Source organism: Rutidosis leptorrhynchoides, chromosome 1 (genome assembly GCF_046630445.1).
Source record: "Rutidosis leptorrhynchoides isolate AG116_Rl617_1_P2 chromosome 1, CSIRO_AGI_Rlap_v1, whole genome shotgun sequence".
Classification (NCBI taxonomy): domain Eukaryota; kingdom Viridiplantae; phylum Streptophyta; class Magnoliopsida; order Asterales; family Asteraceae; genus Rutidosis; species Rutidosis leptorrhynchoides.
The window spans coordinates 178329545-178353640 of NC_092333.1; the positions used below are offsets into that span (position 1 = coordinate 178329545).

At 35.5% G+C, this 24096-nt stretch overlaps 1 pseudogene; it reads right to left on the minus strand.

Moving 5' to 3' along the window:
- Window positions 1–241: 241 nt before the first annotated feature.
- On the minus strand, window positions 242–2090 carry LOC139867266 (high-affinity nitrate transporter 2.1-like; annotated as a pseudogene).
- Between the last annotated feature and the right edge of the window lie 22006 nt (window positions 2091–24096).

A 24096-nucleotide genomic window follows, 5' to 3' on the forward strand; every position in this document is an offset into this window, starting at 1 on the left:
AGTAATTGGTGTGCTTACTTCCAAACACCAAGGATTCAATATAACTAGATTGAGAAGATAACAAAACTATTTTCATTATTATTTATACATACATACATCAAGGTAATATATTACAAATATTCAGAATAACATCAACATTTAAGTATAACATCTCATGTAAGTATGTAACTCTACTCCTTCCCTTTAATTTTCTCAATTGAAACTAAATAAATAATCAACTTGATAATTCATTGAATTGAAGTTAAACATGAGTTGGAGTTGTATTCATTGGACTCGAAACCGCAGCCACTTTCCCACCACGCTCCGATCTACTATTTTCGGCAAACTTCAAACTTCCTTGATGCATCCCTTGTCGTTTTTCGTCTTCATTCCATTCCGATACATAATAACTCTCTTCACTACCTTTAACACTATCACTACTAGGTGGCAAAAACATGCTCCCCCATTGTGGGAAGTGAACTAAACTAACAGGAAGTGTACAACATATGATCATTATCCCCATATAACTCAACCCTTTAGCTGTCGAAAATGATGCATTCGCAAAGAATATTAATTGCGTTAGACCCGACCCAAAGTTTCCACCTGCACCAGTCATTCCAGATATGATACCTAAAGATCGTCGGGAAATGAAAGGGATGATTCCAAATGTGGCCCCACATGCCGCTTGAGCTCCAACCGAAAACAGGATCATGAATGTGATAGCTAAAGGTAAAGAATTGACTAAACCGAGACATAAGCAAAAAATGCCCCCTGCGGTTTGTAGGAGCCATAGGTTCCAAAGACGACCGCGCATTCCAAATCTTTTGGCCATGAAATCGGATGTGAATCCTCCAAATGGTCGAGCCAAGATGTTTGCCATACCGAAAGAGGCAGCCACAATTCCAGCTAAGTGCAGCTTTAGATCAAATCTGTATAAAATCACAATAAAAAAGTTAACCAATTGAACTAGCATGACATGTAGTCAGCTTGCAAAACGGGTCAGAATTAACCTGTCGTAGAAGTACTCAGCAATGACGTTATCAATGGTTAATTCGACACCCATTGAGTATCCATAAAGAAGTACAAAGATCCATGTCCTATAATTCGTCACGGCATACCATAACACCTGAAATAAACAATCATAAAACTCAAAATCAGAATGAAATTAACCTTTTATTTAATAAGCAAAAAATGTGAATTAAATACTCTTGTCGCAAAATTATTGTCCCCCTTTGACCTTGTTGTTAATGTTTCTTTTACAACTTCAAATTTAAATATTTTTATTTGTAGATATTAATTATACCTTTCCAAATTTATCTTTAGCAACATCACCCTTCTTTTGAAGAGCAGCAAGATTACCATCAGGCAAATCTTGACCAAGAGTCAACACCATTATCCCCATGATAACATTAAGCCACCCGGGTATAAAAAACGCAATCCTCCAAGCAACAAACGACGTCGCACCAGCCTTCTTTATAATTTCAAACAAAACCGGCATCAACAGTTGTGTTGCACCACCACCCATGTTTCCCCAACCAGCAGCCGTACCATTCCCCAGCCCAATAATCTTACCATTAAACATAGTACTCATCCAATACTGACATGAAACAAACGTCGCTAACGAAAACCCGATCATGAACCTCACTGCAATGTACCCACTCGCATTTTCAACAAATGACATACAAAATACGGTTGGAGCAGATAACATGATGAGGAAAGCGCAACCGTAGCGCGGTCCCAACATGAAACAAACCGCACCCATAACAAGCCTAGAGAAAATACTCCCTGAAACCGATGCAACACCCGCGTTCCCTATATCGGATTTGGTGAGATTAAGGTTGTCCCGGATAATAGGGACAAGCGGTGCGGCTGCGAATGTGGACACAAATGTGGTGAAAAATGATAACCATGAAAGATGGAAAGTTCTCATGTGAGGGTTTGCTAGTGAGAAACTTGAAAACTGTTGCTTTATGCTCCGAGTCAACCGGTAGGGCGAATTTCGCCGTGTGGTCGGTGTGGACCATCGGGGAAACCACCGAGAACGCGAGCACTGGCTCGCGTCCAGTGACTCCATGCATTGAAGTCCCAGGTGATCCCTCAATTTCAGGCATTTTTTATGTTTTTGAAGTAGTTTTAAGTTGATGTGTTAATGAATTTTGTGATATCTTTTTGAAGCACGGATGAAGTGTTTAAATAGGGACATTAGAAAAGGTGTACGGTACAAGTGGGTGATGCATGGATCCGCATGTTAATGTAACTTGGGACGTGTATAACGAATGTTAGTAAAAAAAAAAAAAAAAAAAAAAAAAAAAAAATTAGGGTTTGAAGCATTGACATTTATCTGGGGAGGGTTTGATTCAGCCAGTGGTGATTACCAAGAGGTTGTATTTAAGGAATCCGTTTTGCCGCATCTAAAATCCAAATTCTAAAATTAATATAATATACTTATTTAGACTCATCGTATATCCCAAAGGATGAGACAGCTTGTTTGTTTCCTGTTTCAAACTTATGAAATTAATTGCTTCAAATGGTTGATTTTTTTTCGTTTCCCTGCTTGCCTACAGTTTTCAAATGGTTGATTTTTATCTACAGTTTTTCACTGTATATAGCCATTGTCATTGATTCAGCCGTATAAAGTATAGACTATAGATCACATTTAAATAAAAACTACGGAGTATTTTATATCTTGTATAGTAAATAGTCTTAAAAAAAAAAAATTCAAAATTATACTTCATCCATCCTCATAAAAACTGTTTTCCTTACTTTTTTTTTATTTATCACAAAATTATTGCATTTTACTTTAAATAAATCATTAAAGTTTCAATTATATCCATTTATTATTGAAATTTAACATTAAATATAACAATTAATTTATTAGTTACTCTTTATAACAAAATTAAATGAAGAACAAATTAGACTAGCATATGCAACACCAACATGCTCCCACCTTCCCCCTACCAAAATTTTGAATTTCAAAATCTACATGTCTTCCCGCCCTTTATCTTAGCCATCCAACCACCACTTCCACCACCATTTCTGCCACCAACACCACCAAATCCAACCAATCCACCGTCACCACCAAATCCAACCCTTCCACCACCACCAACCTTTTATCATCCAACACCACCACAAACTTCTCCACCTCCTCCTCCCTTTTCATCAGTCTCGAAGGTTAACCCATCACCGGATTTTAACGTAGCCTTTCCGATTGATTGCAGCAACAATATCTTCGTCGGTAGACTTTCTGTGGGCCATCTTCATCAGCGACGAAATCGTGGCCTTTCAAAAAATAGGCATTTATTACCTTTGTGTTCTCTTCATTGGCGACAACAGCAGATAATATTTTGAATAGTTTCAACAAGCTCGGGTTTCCGGCCAATATTCGTCGGTTGGACGACAAGACGTAGTGTCTATTGCGTTCAACATATTCATGAATGTTTGAGGTTGATATGCTCCATGTTAAAACACAAATTTGGGGAAATGAGATTGGAGATCCATTGTTATTTTCTTCTTTGCTTAAACATTCGTTTCCTGCCGAGTTCATTTCCATTGTTAATCGGGAAGTGATTGGTGATTGTGAGCTGATTAACGATCTCGGGAACGTGGACTGTGCGCTGATTAGCGAAGTTGGGAAGCTAGACTGTGGCTCATATTTTATTGGTGTGGATCGAGCAGCTGCTACCGACGTTGGGAATGTGGATCAAATTTTGAAGGTATGGATCGAGCAGCTGCTGCTATTTTTTATTCAAACCTTGTTAATGTAATGCAAACGTGACTGGCCAAGGAAGCAGGTAAGCAAAATATAGGTGATATCACTAGTAAAAACATGACCATTTTGGGTGATATTAAACATGCAAATAAAGAGGATCATCAAAATCAATCTTACTTATCACAGTAATAGCATTTTCATCACCTAATATAACTGCCAATCAGACAGGTAATATCAAAAAAAAAAAAAAAAAAAGAATAACAAAAAGACAACACATATAACAAGACTAAACAAATAAAAAACCTGCAAAGTTAGAAAAGAAGAGAAAGAGCAATATCAAACTCCAACAAAAGAATGGAGACTCGTATAAAGAGTGTGTTATGACTTATAGACAAGAGCCGATTACTGGAATACAAAGTCGTAATCTCAAAGTCGTAATCATTCAATAATTCAATCCACCTACGCTGCCTCATATTCAGTTGTTTCTGATTAAATATGTGTTGAAGACTTTTGTGGTCGGTATATATAATACTTTTGACCCCATATAAGTAGTGCCTCCAAGTCTTTAATGCAAAAACAACCGCGCCTAATTCCAAATCATGCGTCGTATAGTTTTGTTCGTGAATCTTCAATTGTCTAGACGCATAAGCAATCACCTTCGTTCGTTGCATTAATACACAACCGAGACCTTGCTTTGATGCGTCACAATAAATCACAAAATCATCATTCCCTTCAGGCAATGACAATATAGGTGCCGTAGTTAGCTTTTTCTTTAATAACTGAAACGCTTTCTCTTGTTCATCATTCCATTCAAATTTCTTCCCTTTATGCGTTAATGCAGTCAAGGGTTTTGCTATTCTGGAAAAGTCTTGGACGAACCTTCTGTAGTAACCAGCTAGTCCTAAAAACTGGCGTATGTGTTTCGGAGTTTTCGGGGTTTTCCACTTTTCAACAGTTTCTATCTTTGCCGGATCCACCTTAATACCTTCTTTGTTCACTATGTGACCGAGGAATTGAACTTCTTCCAACCAAAATGCACACTTTGAAAACTTAGCGTACAATTCTTCTTTCCTCAATACTTCTAACACCTTTCTCAAATGTTCACCGTGTTCTTGGTCATTCTTTGAGTAAATAAGTATGTCATCAATGAAAACAATGACAAACTTGTCAAGGTATGGTCCACACACCCGGTTCATAAGGTCCATGAACACAGCTGGTGCATTAGTTAAACCAAACTGCATGACCATAAACTCGTAATGACCATAACGTGTTCTGAAAGCAGTCTTTGGAATATCATCTTCTTTCACCCGCATTTGATGATACCCGGAACGTAAGTCAATCTTTGAATAAACAGACGAGCCTTGTAGTTGATCAAATAAGTCGTCGATTCTCGGTAGTGGGTAGCAGTTCTTGATGGTAAGTTTGTTTAACTCTCGGTAGTCGATACACAACCTGAATGTACCATCTTTATTCTTGACAAACAAAACAGGAGCTCCCCACGGTGATGTGCTTGGTCGAATGAAACCACGCTCTAAAAGTTCTTGTAATTGGCTTTGCAGTTCTTTCATCTCGCTGGGTGCGAGTCTGTAAGGAGCACGAGCTATTGGTGCAGCTCCTGGTACAAGATCTATTTGAAATTCAACGGATCGATGTGGGGGTAATCCCGGTAATTCTTTCGGAAATACATCGGGAAATTCTTTTGCAATGGGAACATCATTGATGCTCTTTTCTTCAGTTTGTACTTTCTCGACGTGTGCTAGAATAGCATAGCAACCTTTTCTTATTAGTTTTTGTGCCTTCAAATTACTAATAAGATGTAGCTTCGTGTTGCCCTTTTCTCCGTACACCATTATGGGTTTTCCTTTTTCTCGTATAATGCGAATTGCATTTTTATAATTCGCATTATACGAGTCCATACCGATTATCACATCAAAACTCCCTAACTCTACTGGTATCAAATCAATCTTAAATGTTTCGCTAACCAGTTTAATTTCTCGATTCTGACATATATTATCTGCTGAAATTAATTTACCATTTGCTAATTCGAGTAAAAATTTACTATCCAAAGGCGTCAATGGACAACTTAATTTAGCACAAAAATCTCTACTCATATAGCTTCTATCCGCACCCGAATCAAATAAAACGTAAGCAGATTTATTGTCAATAAGAAATGTACCCGTAACAAGCTCCGGGTCTTCCTGTGCCTCTGCCGCATTAATATTGAAAACTCTTCCGCGGCCTTGTCCATTCGTGTTCTCCTGGTTCGGGCAATTTCTAATAATGTGGCCCGGTTTTCCACATTTATAACAAACTACATTGGCATAACTTGCTCCGACACTACTTGCTCCGTCATTACTCGTTCCGACACCATTTGTTCCTTTCGTTCTGTTAACCCCTGGTCCGTAGACCTCACACTTCGCCGCGCTATGTGTCATAACCCGTCCTTAACCATAAGAACGAGTTAGATAACGTATGATTTCATTGCGAGGTATTGACCTCTATATGCGACATTTTTAAAAGAACAACTGCATTTATTTTACATTACAAACCATAACTCTTATTTTAATACAAGCTTTAGACAATAAAAAGATGATTATCGTTTAGCGATAATCTTAGACTTACAAACTTTACATGTGATGATAACAATACGATTTCTAGCATATTTTACATTACAAATCCTCCGATATGCAGTTTTATTTTTGACACAAATATGAATACTCAAGATCTTGTTTAAATTCAACATGTTGCAGCGGAAGCTTTTAGTTATCACCTGAGAATAGACATGTTTAAAACGTCAACATAAAGTTGGTGAGATATAGGTTTAATGCCGGCAGCAATATATATATATAGACCACAAGATTTTCATATGTAAACATTTTAATAAAAATATTCTAAGTGGTTGAGCACTTGGTAACCATACTTAACATTTAATCACGTCGCATATTCCCTTTATTATGAAATATTACTACACCGTACCAAGTGTAGTCACCGAAACGAAGTACTGTGCAACCATTGAATACTGGTCGTCCAGTCCGGTTGGGGTTGTCAGGCCCGATAGATCTATCAACAGGATTCGCGTTTACAATACCGCTGTAAATAGTAGTTACCAAGCTAGAGGGAAGTATGCCAGTGGTACAACTCAACGTAGAATATATTTTTCAGTTACTTGTGTCCATATCGTAAAACATAAAATACATGTATTCTCATCCCAAAATACTTAGAGTTTAAAAGTGGGACTATATACTCACTTTTGCCTTGAAGATATATATATTTTGACTTGGTCTCCGATTGATATCACGAACCTATCCATATATAATATATCAATATATTTTCATTTTAAACAATCGTCACATATATATACTTATAATACTTCTAATGTCTTCTTAGTCCGTAGTTAGCAATTCAATTTTAATGGTTCATATTTAGGTGTTTAATAAATAAATAAAACCCCCCCTCGAAATAAATAAAACCCCATCGTATTCGTATTGGTCGGGATTAATCTTGACCCACGGTACCGGTGTTGTCAAATGACGTGTTGCGTACATAAAGTACCGGTGTTGTCAAATGACGTGTTGCGTACAATCATGGGATCTTATGATTAATCTTCTCGTATTGTTTACGGGTGATCCTGAAATATATAAAATTAAATTATGAGTACATATATATAAAATATCATGTTATTTTAGAAAGATGTGATTTATTTAATTTTTCTCCAATTATTTTCGTGGCTAAACTAGTTTTGGATATCCGATTTTGTTTTGGTCATAGTTTCTTCGTTACAACTCCGTTTTCGTTGGTTCAACTTGCCACTTCCTTGAATCGAGTCCCTCTTTAAGAATATGAACTGTAAATACCTTAGTTTGTATTCAAAATCACAGGTCATAGGTCAAACTTTGGTGAAACTTATGAAGTTAATCATTTTCCATCATGTAAACAACCTTAAATGATTATTTTTCTAAAAATACTTATACTTTGAGTTAAATCATGAAATTTTTATGTGTTAACATATTCATAAGAAATATCATTTTTCCAGAATATAAACCTCCAATTCAAAGTTCAAGATGGTTTTTAATTATCCAACCCAAAACAGCCCCCGGTTGCACTCCGACGTCGTAAATTCAGTTTTTAAGGTGTTCTTTGAAAAACCAAGTTTTACCTTGTTAAGTTAGCATATATTTATGATATATTACAGGTCTTAAAGTATTTTAAAAGTTAAGTTAGAAGGATCTATTTAGTTTGCAAACAAGTTTGAAATCATTCAAACTATGTTCTTGTTGTTAAAATTGTATACCATAAAATAAGATAGCTATATATATATGAATCGAATAAGGTTATGAACAAAGTTACTACCTCAAGTTACTTGGACAAGATTGCTGTAAAATAGGAGTAAAAACCTAGAACCAAAAGAATGGTGGAGTTGGATGAAAGATTGGAAGTAAACTTGTGTTCTTGGAAGGATTATTGAAGTGTTTTTTGTAAGGGTTTTCTTATGGTGTTTAAGTGATGTTCTTGAAGCTAGATTTTCATGGTGATAGGCTGAGATGGTTAAGGTGTTTAAGGGTTATGAAAGGGTGTTCCTAACTAGCAAAATGATGTAGCAAAGTTGAAGATGGATGGAGTACTTAAGGTGGTGGTGGTGGCGTGAATGATGAGGAACAAAGACATGATCTTTGTTGTATTTTTGTGTAATAATTCATGCATGCATCCAAACTCTAATTACCTCTCATCTAGGGCAGTAATAATGGCTAGTTAGGTGGTGATTTGATGTGTATATACTAATAGTAAATACGTATAGAAGCTAAGTATGATACGAGTACATATACTCTAGATATACGTATAGAAATCTTGTGAAAAATGGAATGAGAATTCAAATATAGCTATCTTTTGTGAATACACTTATATTGTTTTATGTATTTAAGTCCTTAAAAAGTGATTAAATACATTATATATACGATATATGTATAAACATTATAGGTCATAAGTATTTATATCAAAAAAACGTTACGTATGGTTATTGTTTTGAAAACTTAAGTTAGTAGTTTCAAAATATACTTATAACTTATTGTTATTAATACAAAATGAGATATTAAAACATCCATAAATCATGTTAAATATGTATATATACATATATATACACAAACGTATAATTATCATATATTATATAGTTCGTGATATCATCGGTCAAACTAGACGGTCAAACGTTGTGTAAAACTCTTTTCGAAAACATAAGTTTCGACAATTTGGATTGCTTATCATGTTGGTAAGGTTTAATTTATGTAAATATTAATCTTATAAGTATAGATTGATCGAAAAATTCCGGGTCATTACAGTACCTACCCGTTAAATAAATTTAGTCCCGAAATTTTAAAATTGTACCTATTTTGCGTCATCGGGAAACAAGTGTGGATACTTTTGTTTCATCTGATCCTCTCGTTCCCAAGTAAACTCAGGACCCCTTCGAGCATTCCAACGAACCTTAACGATCGGTATGTTGTTCTGCTTGAGCCGTTTAACTTCACGATCCATGATTTCGATTGGTTCTTCGATGAATTGTAGTTTCTCGTCGACATGGATTTCTTCAAGAGGAATGGTGAGATCTTCCTTTGCAAGACACTTCTTAAGGTTTGAGATGTGAAATGTATTATGTACTCCAGCGAGTTATTGTGGTAACTCGAGTCGATAAGCTACCGGTCCAATGCGTTCGATAATCTTGAACGGGCCTACATATCTTGGGTTCAGTTTACCCCTTTTTCCGAAGCGTATTACACCTTTCCACGGTGACACCTTTAACATAACCATGTCCCCGATCTGAAACTCTAATGGTTTTCTTCGAACATCGGCGTAGCTCTTTTGGCGACTACGGGCCGTTCTCAATCTCTCCTTGATTTGTACTATCTTTTCAGTAGTTTCATGTATGATCTCGGGACCAGTTAATTGTCGATCTCCTACTTCATTCCAACAGATAGGAGATCTACACTTCCTTCCATACAGTGCTTCGAATGGTGCAGCTTTAATGCTCGCATGATAACTATTATTATACGAGAATTCTGCTAATGGTAAATACTTATCCCATCCGTTTCCAAAATCGATCACACATGCCCTGAGCATGTCTTCAAGAGTCTGAATTGTTCTTTCACTCTGCCCGTCAATTTGCGGATGATATGCGGTGCTCATATCTAAACGAGTTCCTAGGGCCTCTTGTAGTGATTGCCAGAACTTTGATGTAAATCTACTATCCCGATCGGATATAATGGAAATAGGTATTCCATGCCTTGAAACTATTTCCTTTATATATAATCGTAATAATTTCTCCATTCTATCTATTTCCTTTATAGGCAAGAAATGTGCAGATTTGGTAAGACGATCAACAATTACCCAAATGGTGTCATATCCCCAGGCAGTCTTTGGTAACTTCGTGATGAAATCCATGGTAATACCATCCCATTTCCATTCTGGGATTTCTGGTTGTTGAAGTAACCCTGACGGCTTCTGGTGTTCTGCTTTGACTTTGGAACAAGTTAAACACTCCCCAACATATGTTGCAACGTCTGTCTTTAAATTAGGCCACCAATAATGTGTCTTAAGATCTTGGTACATCTTTCCAACTCCAGGATGTATCGAATATCTTGTCTTATGTGCCTCGTTCAATATCAACTTCCTTAATCTACCCAACTTCGGTACCCAAATACGATTTGCAAAATATCGAATTCCATCTTCCCGCATAACGAGTTGCTTCTCATACTTCTTCATTATTTGATTTCCTATATTTTCTTTAGTAAGTGCTTCTCGTTGAACTTCTTTGATTTGTGAGTTGAGATTCATGCGAATTTTTATGTTCATCACTCGTACTCAAATTGGTTCTTGTTCCTTTCTGCTTAGTGCGTCAGCCACCACATTCGCTTTCCCAGGATGATAACGAATTTCACAATCATAATCGTTTATCAGCTCGACCCACCTACGTTGCCTCATGTTCAACTGTTTCTGATCAAAAATATGTTGAAGACTTTTATGATCAGTAAACACAGTGCATTTAACCCCATACAAGTAGTGTCTCCATATCTTCAATGCAAACACGACTGCTCCCAGTTCTAGATCATGCGTCGTATAATTCCGCTCGTGAATATTCAATTGTCGGGATGCGTATGCAATAACTTTCTTCCGTTGCATAAGAACGCAACCAAAACCTTGTCGTGAAGCGTCACAATATATCTCAAAATCATCGTTCCCTTCAGGTAACGATAAAATAGGTGCCGTGGTCAACTTCTTCTTGAGTAATTGAAATGCACTCTCCTGCTCAAAGGTCCATTCGTACTTCTTCCCCTTTTGTGTTAACGATGTCAATGGTTTAGCTATTCGGGAAAAATCTTGAATAAACCTTCTATAATAACCGGCTAAACCTAAAAATTGGCGTATCTGCGTTGGTGTCTTAGGAGTCTCCCATTTTTCAATGGCCTCAATTTTAGCTGGGTCAACCTGAATTCCTTTGCTACTAACAACATGGCCAAGAAATTGCACTTCTTTCAACCAGAAAGCACACTTAGAAAATTTAGCGTATAGCTGTTCTTTTCTCAACAACTCTAATATTAACCTTAAATGCTGCTCATGCTCTTGCTCACTCTTGGAATAGATAAGAATGTCATCAATGAAAACAATAACAAACTTATCTAAATATGGACTACAAACTCGATTCATGAGGTCCATGAATACAGCTGGTGCATTCGTCAATCCAAACGGCATGACCAAAAATTCGTAATGACCGTAACGTGTCCGAAAAGCAGTTTTCGGTATATCTTCTTCTTTGACGCGTAATTGATGATAGCCCGATCTTAGGTCAATTTTCGAGTGCACACATGATCCTTGGAGTTGATCAAATAAGTCGTCAATTCTCGGTAGTGGATACCGATTCTTGATAGTTAACTTATTTAATTCACGATAATCTATACACATTCGGAAAGATCCGTCTTTCTTCTTGACGAATAAAATTGGAGCTCCCCACGGTGAAGTACTTGGTCGTATGAATCCACGATCCAGTAATTCTTTTAACTGACTCTGAAGTTCTTTTAACTCGGACGGTGCAAGTCTATATGGAGCACGGGCAACCGGTGCAGCTCCTGGTACAAGATCTATTTGAAATTCTACAGATCTAAATGGAGGTAATCCCGGCAACTCTTCCGGAAATACTTCAGGAAAATCTCTTGCCACAGGCACGTCATTGATGCACTTCTCTTTTTCTTTCTTTTCGATTTTATTAACATGTGCTAGAATAGCATAACATCCCTTTTCTAAACACTTCTTGGCTTTCAAACAGCTAATGAGTTTTAGCTTTGAGTTACCCTTCTCTCCATAAATCATCACCGGCATTTTATCCTTACAAGGAATGCGAATTGCCTTCTTGGCACACACAACTTCAGCTCCTACTTTGGACATCCAGTCCATGCCGACTATTACATCAAAACTTCCTAATTCTACGGGTATCAAATCAATCTTAAATGTTTCTCCGGCTAAATTTATTTTACAATCACGGCAAATTTTATCGGCTTTAATTAGTTTACCATTAGCTAACTCAATCATGTACTTAGCATCTAGAGGTAATGATGAACAATTCAATTTAGCGTGAAAGTCTCTACACACGTAACTTCTATCAGCACCAGTATCAAATATAATAGATGCGGATAAGTTATTAATGGTAAACGTACCCGTAACAAGCTCCGGGTCTTCACACGCCTCTCTAGCATTAATAACAAATGCTCTTCCTCGTGCAGATCCATTATTCTTCTCTGGATTCGGACACTGGCTCTTATAATGACCCTGTTTTCCACACCCATAACAAGTAATGGTAGCCAAAGCAGTTCTATTTGCATTGGTGGCAGGAGTCTTGGTACCATTTGTATTTGTAACGAGAGCCCTACAATCTTCAGCAAGATGACCCTTTCGATTACATTTGTTGCATACCACATTACAGTAGCCAGAGTGATGTTTGTGGCATCGGTTACATAAAGGATTTTGTCCTTTGTAACCAAAGCTTAAACCACTACCCGCACCTTGCGTGATTTCTTGTTTCTTAAAAGATTGTTGTTGGTTACCTCGATCATAATTTCCATTCCACTTTCTTTTGTTACCTGATACCTTCACATCAGTATTGGATACTTTCTTATCCATGATGACCTGATCCATTAGCTCGTTTGCCATGGTTATAGCTTCATGAATTGTCTTAGGTTTCGATGCTGTAACATTTGCCTTGACCTTTTTGGGCAAACCATCTTTGTACATTTCAATCTTCCGTTCTTCGGTTGGAACCAATTCAGGACATAGCAAAACTAATTCCATGAATCGCTGATTGTAGTTGGTGATTTTAGTACCAACAACCTTCAGGCTTCGTAATTCATCTTCCAACTTCCTAACCTCGTTCCTTGGACAATATTCGTTAATTAACATTGTTTTGAATTCTTCCCATGGAGTATCATAAGCTACATCTCCTCCTACAGCCTTCACATAATTTTTCCACCACGTGAGTGCACTATCTTGTAAAGTGCACGATGCATACTTGGTCATGTCCTTTTCAACACAACCACTGATTTTAAACACAGTCTCCATCTTTTCTATCCACTGGGTTAAACCGATCGGTCCTTCCGTTCCACTGAATGATGAGGGCTTGCAAGCTTAAAAAGTTTTGTAGGTGCATCCTACACGAGGATTTGGGTTAACTGCAGCAGCTCTTGCAGCCTCGACCCATAACATTCTGTCGTTCACTCGCTGATTGATGAGTTCCTGGATTTCTTGTTCCGTCATTCGGTTCAATCGCGCCATAATCTTCAATAAGAATGAAAAAAAAAAAATAATTATTCACATGGAATATTATAGATGTAGTATGTATTTACAGTACATCGTAGCTTATTAATAATATGAACCAGTTATTATTATAAAAGCCTTTTCTTCTTATTAGCATTTTATAATTATATCTAGGGTAGTACCTACCCGTTAAAGTTCATACTTAATAGCTTAGTACGAAAATCAATTACTACCACCCAAATAATACTTAACCATGGAAAATTATTGCATTTCACACTTCACTATTTTACATATGCTTATCTTACATCGAACATTAAGCAAACCACACTAATAATATTATACAAAACATTATATGATCCCATGGTTTAATACGGCAGCGCATCGTTTGGTCTATTTTCTAGGACGTTTAGGTTCAAAGAATCGCTTAACGCTTATCCTGGCTGTCTGCCTATATTTTGGCTGTGGGACTGAAGAACTGGATGCCGGGATAGAACGAATAGGAATAGCGGGAATAGGGGTGGTAGTGTCTAGTGGAGTTGGTGCCACATCATCCTTACTAAACTCGGGATTTGAATTTTCTAATTCATTAGCCTTTCGTTTCTTTCCTAGTTCGAACTTGTCTTTCGTAATTTCCTGTATTTCTTCCTCGGGTTCACTTTCCTCCTCGGGTTCACTTTCCTCCTCGGGTTCACTTTCCGGGTTCCCTATAGTTGGTTCATCCGGAATTTGTGAGTCTTCCCCAAAGATATCATTTTCGTCATCGGATAGGTTAATGACTGGAACACCATCTGAAGATTCTGGTTCGGAGTCGCTGAATGTGATAACAAGTTTTGAGCCCGACATCTATCACACAACAACTAACCTATTAGTACTACATAATATTTACATATAAATTTTAACCAACAATGATAAGCAATGGTTTTTAAATCAGACCCGGTCAAAGTCCAGACTTACTAATGTATCCTAACGACTTATCGGTTAGACACAATAATGCAAACCTGGTTCGCTAAGACCACCGCTCTGATACCACATGTCATAACCCGTCCTTAACCATAAGAACGAGTTAGATAACGTATGATTTCATTGCGAGGTATTGACCTCTATATGCGACATTTTTAAAAGAACAACTGCATTTATTTTACATTACAAACCATAACTCTTATTTTAATACAAGCTTTAGACAATAAAAAGATGATTATCGTTTAGCGATAATCTTAGACTTACAAACTTTACATGTGATGATAACAATACGATTTCTAGCATATTTTACATTACAAATCCTCCGATATGCAGTTTTATTTTTGACACAAATATGCATACTCAAGATCTTGTTTAAATTCAACATGTTGCAGCGGAAGCTTTTAGTTATCACCTGAGAATAGACATGTTTAAAACGTTAACATAAAGTTGGTGAGATATAGGTTTAATGCCGGCAGCAATATATATATATAGACCACAAGATTTTCATATGTAAACATTTTAATAAAAATATTCTAAGTGGTTGAGCACTTGGTAACCATACTTAACATTTAATCACGTCGCATATTCCCTTTATTATGAAATCTTACTACACCGTACCAAGTGTAGTCACCGAAACGAAGTACTGTGCAACCGTTGAATACTGGTCGTCCAGTCCGGTTGGGGTTGTCAGGCCCGATTGATCTATCAACAGGATTCGCGTTTACAATACCGCTGTAAATAGTAGTTACCAAGCTACAGGGAAGTATGCCAGTGGTACAACTCAACGTAGAATATATTTTTCAGTTACTTGTGTCCATATCGTAAAACATAAAATACATGTATTCTCATCCCGAAATACTTAGAGTTTAAAAGTGGGACTATATACTCACTTTTGCCTTGAAGATATATATATTTTGACTTGGTCTTCGATTGATATCACGAACCTATCCATATATAATATATCAATATATTTTCATTTTAAACAATCGTCACATATATATACTTATAATACTTTTAATGTCTTCTTAGTCCGTAGTTAGCAATTCAATTTTAATGGTTCATATTTAGGTGTTTAATAAATAAATAAAACCCCCCCTCGAAATAAATAAAACCCCATCGTATTCGTATTGGTCGGGATTAATCTTGACCCACGGTACCGGTGTTGTCAAATGACGTGTTGCGTACTTAAAGTACCGGTGTTGTCAAATGACGTGTTGCGTACAATCATGGGATCTTATGATTAATCTTCTCGTATTGTTTACGGGTGATCCTGAAATATATAAAATTAAATTATGAGTACATATATATAAAATATCATGTTATTTTAGAAAGATGTGATTTATTTAATTTTTCTCCAATTATTTTCGTGGCTAAACTAGTTTTGGATATCCGATTTTGTTTTGGTCATAGTTTCTTCGTTACAACTCCGTTTTCGTTGGTTCAACTTGCCACTTCCTTGGATCAAGTCCCTCTTTAAGAATATGAACTGTAAATACCTTAGTTTGTATTCAAAATCACAGGTCATAGGTCAAACTTTGGTGAAACTTATGAAGTTAATCATTTTCCATCATGTAAACAACCTTAAATGATTATTTTTCTAAAAATACTTATACTTTGAGTTAAATCATGAAATTTTTATGTGTTAACATATTCATAAGAAATATCATTTTTCCAGAATATAAACCTCCAATTCAAAGTTCAAGATGATTTTTAATTATCCAACCCAAAACAGCCCCCGGTTGCACTCCGACGTCGTAAATTCAGTTTTTAAGGTGTTCTTTGAAAAACCAAGTTTTACCTTGTTAAGTTAGCATATATTTATGATATATTACAGGTCTTGAAGTATTTTAAAAGTTAAGTTAGAAGGATCTATTTAGTTTGCAAACAAGTTTGAAATCATTCAAACTATGTTCTTGTTGTTAAAATTGTATACCATAAAATAAGATAGCTATATATATATGAATTGAATAAGGTTATGAACAAAGTTACTACCTCAAGTTACTTGGACAAGATTGCTGTAAAAGAGGAGTAAAAACCTAGAACCAAAAGAATGGTGGAGTTGGATGAAAGATTGGAAGTAAACTTGTGTTCTTGGAAGGATTCTTGAAGTGTTTTTTGTAAGGGTTTTCTTATGGTGTTTAAGTGATGTTCTTGAAGCTAGATTTTCATGGTGATAGGCTGAGATGGTTAAGGTGTTTAAGGGTTATGAAAGGGTGTTCCTAACTAGCAAAATTATGTAGCAAAGTTGAAGATGGATGGAGTACTTAAGGTGGTGGTGGTGGCGTGAATGATGAGGAACAAAGACATGATCTTTGTTGTATTTTTGTGTAATAATTCATGCATGCATCCAAACTCTAATTACCTCTCATCTAGGGCAGTAATAATGGCTAGTTAGGTGGTGATTTGATGTGTATATACTAATAGTAAATACGTATAGAAGCTAGGTATGATACGAGTACATATACTCTAGATATACGTATAGAAATCTTGTGAAAAATGGAATGAGAATTCAAATATAGCTATCTTTTGTGAATACACTTATATTGTTTTATGTATTTAAGTCCTTAAAAAGTGATTAAATACATTATATATACGATATATGTATAAACATTATAGGTCATAAGTATTTATATAAAAAAAAACGTTACGTATGGTTATTGTTTTGAAAACTTAAGTTAGTAGTTTCAAAATATACTTATAACTTATTGTTATTAATACAAAATGAGATATTAAAACATCCATAAATCATGTTAAATATGTATATATACATATATATACACAAACGTATAATTATCATATATTATATAGTTCGTGATATCATCGGTCAAACTAGACGGTCAAACGTTGTGTAAAACTCTTTTCGAAAACATAAGTTTCGACAATTTGGATTGCTTATCATGTTGGTAAGGTTTAATTTATGTAAATATTAATCTTATAAGTATAGATTGATCGAAAAAGTCCGGGTCATTACACTATGACCATTTCTTTTACACTTGTTGCAAAATTTGGTGCAGAACCCCGAGTGATACTTTTCACACCTTTGGCATAGCTGCTTCTGATTGTTGTTATTGTTGCGGTTATTATTGTTGTAGGGATGATTGTTGTAGTTGCTGTTGTTGTTGTTGTTGTTGTTGTTGGGCCGTTTGTTGTAGTTGCGATTGATGTTGCGATTGTTGGGATAATTGTTGCGATTATTGTTGTAATTGCTGTTGTTGTTGTATTGGTGATTCTTATCACCGTTTTCCTCCCACTTTCTTTTGACTTGCTTCACATTGGCCTCTTCAGTAGTCTGTTCTTTAATTCTTTCTTCAATCTGGTTCACTAGTTTGTGAGCCATTCTACATGCCTGTTGTATGGAGGCGGGCTCGTGTGAACTTATATCTTCTTGGATTCTTTCCGGTAATCCTTTCACAAACGCGTCGATCTTCTCTTCCTCATCTTCGAATGCTCCCGGACACAATAGGCACAATTCTGTGAATCGTCTTTCGTACGTGGTAATATCAAATCCTTGGGTTCGTAACCCTCTAAGTTCTGTCTTGAGCTTATTGACCTCGGTTCTGGGACGGTACTTCTCGTTCATCAAGTGCTTGAATGCTGCCCACGGTAGTGCGTACGCATCGTCTTGTCCCACTTGCTCTAGATAGGTATTCCACCATGTTAACGCAGAACCTGTGAAGGTATGCGTAGCGTACTTCACTTTGTCCTCTTCAGTACACTTACTTATGGCAAACACCGATTCGACCTTCTCGGTCCACCGTTTCAATCCGATCGGTCCTTCGGTTCCATCAAATTTCAAAGGTTTGCAGGCAGTGAATTCTTTGTAGGTGCATCCTACACGATTTCCTATACTGCTAGATCCAAGGTTATTGTTGGTATGTAGCGCAGCCTGTACTGCGGCTATGTTTGAAGCTAGAAAAGTACGGAATTCCTCTTCATTCATATTCACGGTGTGTCGAGTAGTCGGTGCCATTTCCTTCAAAATAGTCAAATGGAACAAGTTAATCATACAGAATATTAAGAGTAGTTAATAATATTTCGTAGCATAATATGAACACATTTATAAAAGCTTTTTCTTCATATTAGCGTTTTATAAGTTTAAATTCGGGTAGTACCTACCCGTTAAGCTCATACTTAGTAGCTAATATACAATTCAACTACTACAATTCTATATGAAAAACTGATTATAATAATATTTCGCGTTCAAACTTTTACACAATATTTTACAAACTTACAATACCGCTTATTTTACATATAGCATGAAATATAGCACACAATAAATTTGATACAAGATGGTTGTGAAGATAATTCTAGCTAGTACACAAGTCGTTCAGCAAAGGCAATAAAGACACGTAATTCATACGTCCAGAAACAAGTCATGCATTCTGGTTTTACTAGGATTACTTCCCTTCCTTGGTCTTGTGGAACATAACCGTTATGGCCGTTGATAAGACAGCGTGTTGTAACGTCATCAAAGGGACGAGGGTTACGTAATGTCCAACAGTCCCGTAACAATCTAAAAACCTCATTTCTTACCCCAATTACCGACTCCGTCACTTGTGGAAACGTTTTGTTTAATAGTTGTAGCCCGATGTTCTTGTTCTCACTTTGGTGAGAAGCGAACATTACTAATCCGTAAGCATAACATGCTTCTTTATGTTGCATGTTAGCCGCTTTTTCTAAATCACGAAGTCCAATATTCGGATATATTGAGTCAAAATAATTTCTTAACCCATTGCGTAAAATAGCATTTGGGTTCCCCGCAATATATGCGTCAAAGTAAACACATCGTAACTTATGGATTTCCCGATGTGATATCCCCCATCTTTCGAACGAAAGCCTTTTATAAACCAAGGCATTCTTGGAACGTTCTTCGAATGTCTTACAAACTGATCTCGCCTTAAATAGTTGTGCCGAAGAATTCTGACCAACTCTAGACAAGATTTCATCAATCATGTCTCCGGGTAGGTCTCTTAAAATATTGGGTTGTCTATCCATTTTATATTTTTATACTGTAAAATAGACAAGAGTAAGATTCATAAAAAAAAATACTTATTAATACAAGCAATTTTTACATATATCATAAAGCATAAGCACACTATATTACATATATTACACCACACGAATACAACTATCTTATTCCGACTCGCTTGTTTCTTCTTTTTCGGTTTTGGTTCGTTTTGCCAAGTTTCTAGGGATATATGATGTTCCCCTAATACGAGCCGTCGTTTTCTACACTGGTTTAGAAAAACCTGGTGGTTTAGAGGTTCCCGGGTCATTGTTACAACTTAAGGACTTCGGGGGTTGACGATACATATAAAGTTCATCGGGGTTGGAATTAGATTTCTCTATTTTTATGCCCTTTCCCTTATTATTTTCTTTTGCCTTTTTAAATTCAGTTGGGGTAATTTCTATAACATCATCGGAATTCTCGTCGGAATCCGATTCATCGGAGAATTGGTAATCCTCCCAATATTTTGCTTCCTTGGCGGAAACACCATTGACCATAATTAACCTTGGTCGGTTGGTTGAGGATTTTCTTTTACTTAACCGTTTTATTATTTCCCCCACCGGTTCTATTTCTTCATCCGGTTCCGATTCTTCTTCCGGTTCCGATTCTTCTTCCGGTTCCGACTCTTCTTCCGGTTCCTCTTCGGGAACTTGTGAATCAGTCCACGAATCATTCCAATTTACATTTGACTCTTCATTATTATTAGGTGAGTCAATGGGACTTGTTCTAGAGGTAGACATCTATCACATAATATCAAAAGCTTTAAAAGATTAATATATCACATAATATTCACATGTTAAAAATATATAGTTTACAACAAAATTTGTTAAGCAATCATTTTTCAAGTAAACACGGTCGAAGTCCAGACTCACTAATGCATCCTAACAAACTCGATAAGACACACTAATACAAAATTCTGGTTCTCTAAGACCAACGCTCGGATACCAACTGAAATGTCCCGTTCTTATTGATTAAAAACGTTCCATATTAATTGATTTCGTTGCGAGGTTTTGACCTCTATATGAGACGTTTTTCAAAGACTGCATTCATTTTTAAAACAAACCATAACCTTTATTTCATAGATAAAGGTTTTAAAAAGCTTTACGTAGATTATCAAATAATGATAATCTAAAATATCCTGTTTACACACGACCATTACATAATGGTTTACAATACAAATATGTTACAACAAAATAAGTTTCTTGAATGCAGTTTTTACACAATATCATACAAGCATGGACTCCAAATCTCGTCCTTATTTAAGTATGCGATAGCAGAAGCTCTTAATAATCACCTGAGAATAAACATGCTTAAAACGTCAACAAAAATGTTGGTGAGTTATAGGTTTAACCTATATATATCAAATCATAATAATAGACCACAAGATTTCATATTTCAATACACATCCCATACATAGAGATAAAAATCATTCATATGGTGAACACCTGGTAACCGACATTAACAAGATGCATATATAAGAATATCCCCATCATTCCGGGACACCCTTCGGATATGATATAAATTTCGAAGTACTAAATCATCCGGTACTTTGGATGGGGTTTGTTAGGCCCAATAGATCTATCTTTAGGATTCGCGTCAATTAGGGTGTCTGTTCCCTAATTCTTAGATTACCAGACTTAATAAAAAGGGGCATATTCGATTTCGATAATTCAACCATAGAATGTAGTTTCACGTACTTGTGTCTATTTTGTAAATCATTTATAAAACCTGCATGTATTCTCATCCCAAAAATATTAGATTTTAAAAGTGAGACTATAACTCACTTTCACAGATTTTTACTTCGTCAGGAAGTAAGACTTGGCCACTGGTTGATTCACGAACCTATAACAATATATACATATATATCAAAGTATGTTCAAAATATATTTACAACACTTTTAATATATTTTGATGTTTTAAGTTTATTAAGTCAGCTGTCCTCGTTAGTAACCTACAACTAGTTGTCCACAGTTAGATGTACATAAATAAATCGATAAATATTATCTTGAATCAATCCACGACCCAGTGTATACGTATCTCAGTATTGATCACAACTCAAACTATATAAATTTTGGAATCAACCTCAACCCTGTGTAGCTAACTCCAACATTCACATATAGAGTGTCTATGGTTGTTCCGAAATATATATATAGATGTGTCAACATGATAGGTCAAAACATTGTATACGTGTCTATGGTATCTCAAGATTACATAATATACAATACAAGTTGATTAAGTTATGGTTGGAATAGATTTGTTACCAATTTTCACGTAGCTAAAATGAGAAAAATTATCCAATCTTGTTTTACCAATAACTTCTTCATTTTAAATCCGTTTTGAGTGAATCAAATTGCTATGGTTTCATATTGAACTCTATTTTATGAATCTAAACAGAAAAAGTATAGGTTTATAGTCAGAAAAATAAGTTACAAGTCGTTTTTGTAAAGGTAGTCATTTCAGTCGAAAGAACGACGTCTAGATGACCATTTTAGAAAACATACTTCCACTTTGAGTTTAACCATAATTTTTGGATATAGTTTCATGTTCATAATAAAAATCATTTTCTCAGAATAACAACTTTTAAATCAAAGTTTATCATAGTTTTTAATTAACTAACCCAAAACAGCCCGCGGTGTTACTACGACGGCGTAAATCCGGTTTTACGGTGTTTTTCGTGTTTTCAGGTTTTCAATCATTAAGTTAGCATATCATATAGATATAGAATATGTGTTTAGTTGATTTTAAAATTCAAGTTAGAAGGATTAACTTTTGTTTGCGAACAAGTTTAGAATTAACTAAACTATGTTCTAGTGATTGCAAGTTTAAACCTTCGAATAAGATAGCTTTATATGTATGAATTGAATGATGTTATGAACATCATTACTACCTTAAGTTCCTTGGATAAACCTACTGGAAAATAGAAAAATGGATCTAGCTTCAATGGATCCTTGGATGCCTCGAAGTTCTTGAAGTTGAATCATGACACGAAAATAAGTTCAAGTAAGATCATCACTTGAAATAAGATTGTTATAGTTATAGAAATTGAACCAAAGTTTGAATATGATTATTACCTTGTATTAGAATGATAACCTACTATAAGAAACAAAGATTTCTTGAGGTTGGATGATCAACTTACAAGATTGGAAGTGAGCTAGCAAACTTGAAAGTATTCTTGATTTTATGTAACTAGAACTTGTAGAATATATGAAGAACACTTAGAACTTGAAGATAGAACTTGAGAGAGATCAATTAGATGAAGAAAATTGAAGAATGAAAGTGTTTGTAGGTGTTTTTGGTCGTTGGTGTATGGATTAGATATAAAGGATATGTAATTTTGTTTTCATGTAAATAAGTCATGAATGATTACTCATATTTTTGTAATTTTATGAGATATTTCATGCTAGTTGCCAAATGATGGTTCCCACATGTGTTAGGTGACTCACATGGGCTTCTAAGAGCTGATCATTGGAGTGTATATACCAATAGTACATACATCTAAAAGCTGTGTATTGTACGAGTATGAATACGGGTGCATACGAGTAGAATTGTTGATGAAACTGAACGAGGATGTAATTGTAAGAATTTTTGTTAAGTAGAAGTATTTTGATAAGTGTACTGAAGTCTTTCAAAAGTTTATAAATACATATTAAAACACTACATGTATATACATTTTAACTGAGTCGTTAAGTCATCGTTAGTCGTTACATGTAAGTGTTGTTTTAAAACCTTTAGGTTAACGATCTTGTTAAATGTTGTTAACCCAATGTTTATAATATCAAATGAGATTTTAAATTATTATATTATCATGATATTATCTTGTATGAATATCTCTTAATATGATATATATACATTAAATGTCTTTACAACGATAATCGTTACATATATGTCTCGTTTAAAAATCATTAAGTTAGTAGTCTTGTTTTTACATATGTAGTTCATTGTTAATATACTTAATGATATATTTACTTATCATAGTATCATGTTAACTATATATATATATCCATATATATGTCATCATATAGTTTTTACAAGTTTTAACGTTCGTGAATCACCGGTCAACTTGGGTGGTCAATTGTCTATATGAAACATATTTCAATTAATCAAGTCTTAACAAGTTGGAAACATTTAATCATGTAAATATCAATCTCAATTAATATATATAAACATGGAAAAGTTCGGGTCACTACAGTACCTACCCGTTAAATAAATTTCGTCCCGAAATTTTAAGCTGTTGAAGGTGTTGACGAATCTTCTGGAAATAGATGCGGGTATTTCTTCTTCATCTGATCTTCACGCTCCCAGGTGAACTCGGGTCCTCTACGAGCATTCCATCGAACCTTAACAATTGGTATCTTGTTTTGCTTAAGTCTTTTAACCCCACGATCCATTATTTCGATGGGTTCTTCGATGAATTGAAGTTTTTCGTTGATTTGGATTTCATCTAACGGAATAGTGAGATCTTCTTTAGCAAAACATTTCTTCAAATTCGAGACGTGGAAAGTGTTATGTACAGCCGCGAGTTGTTGAGGTAACTCAAGTCGGTAAGCTACTGGTCCGACACGATCAATAATCTTGAATGGTCCAATATACCTTGGATTTAATTTCCCTCGTTTACCAAATCGAACAACGCCTTTCCAAGGTGCAACTTTAA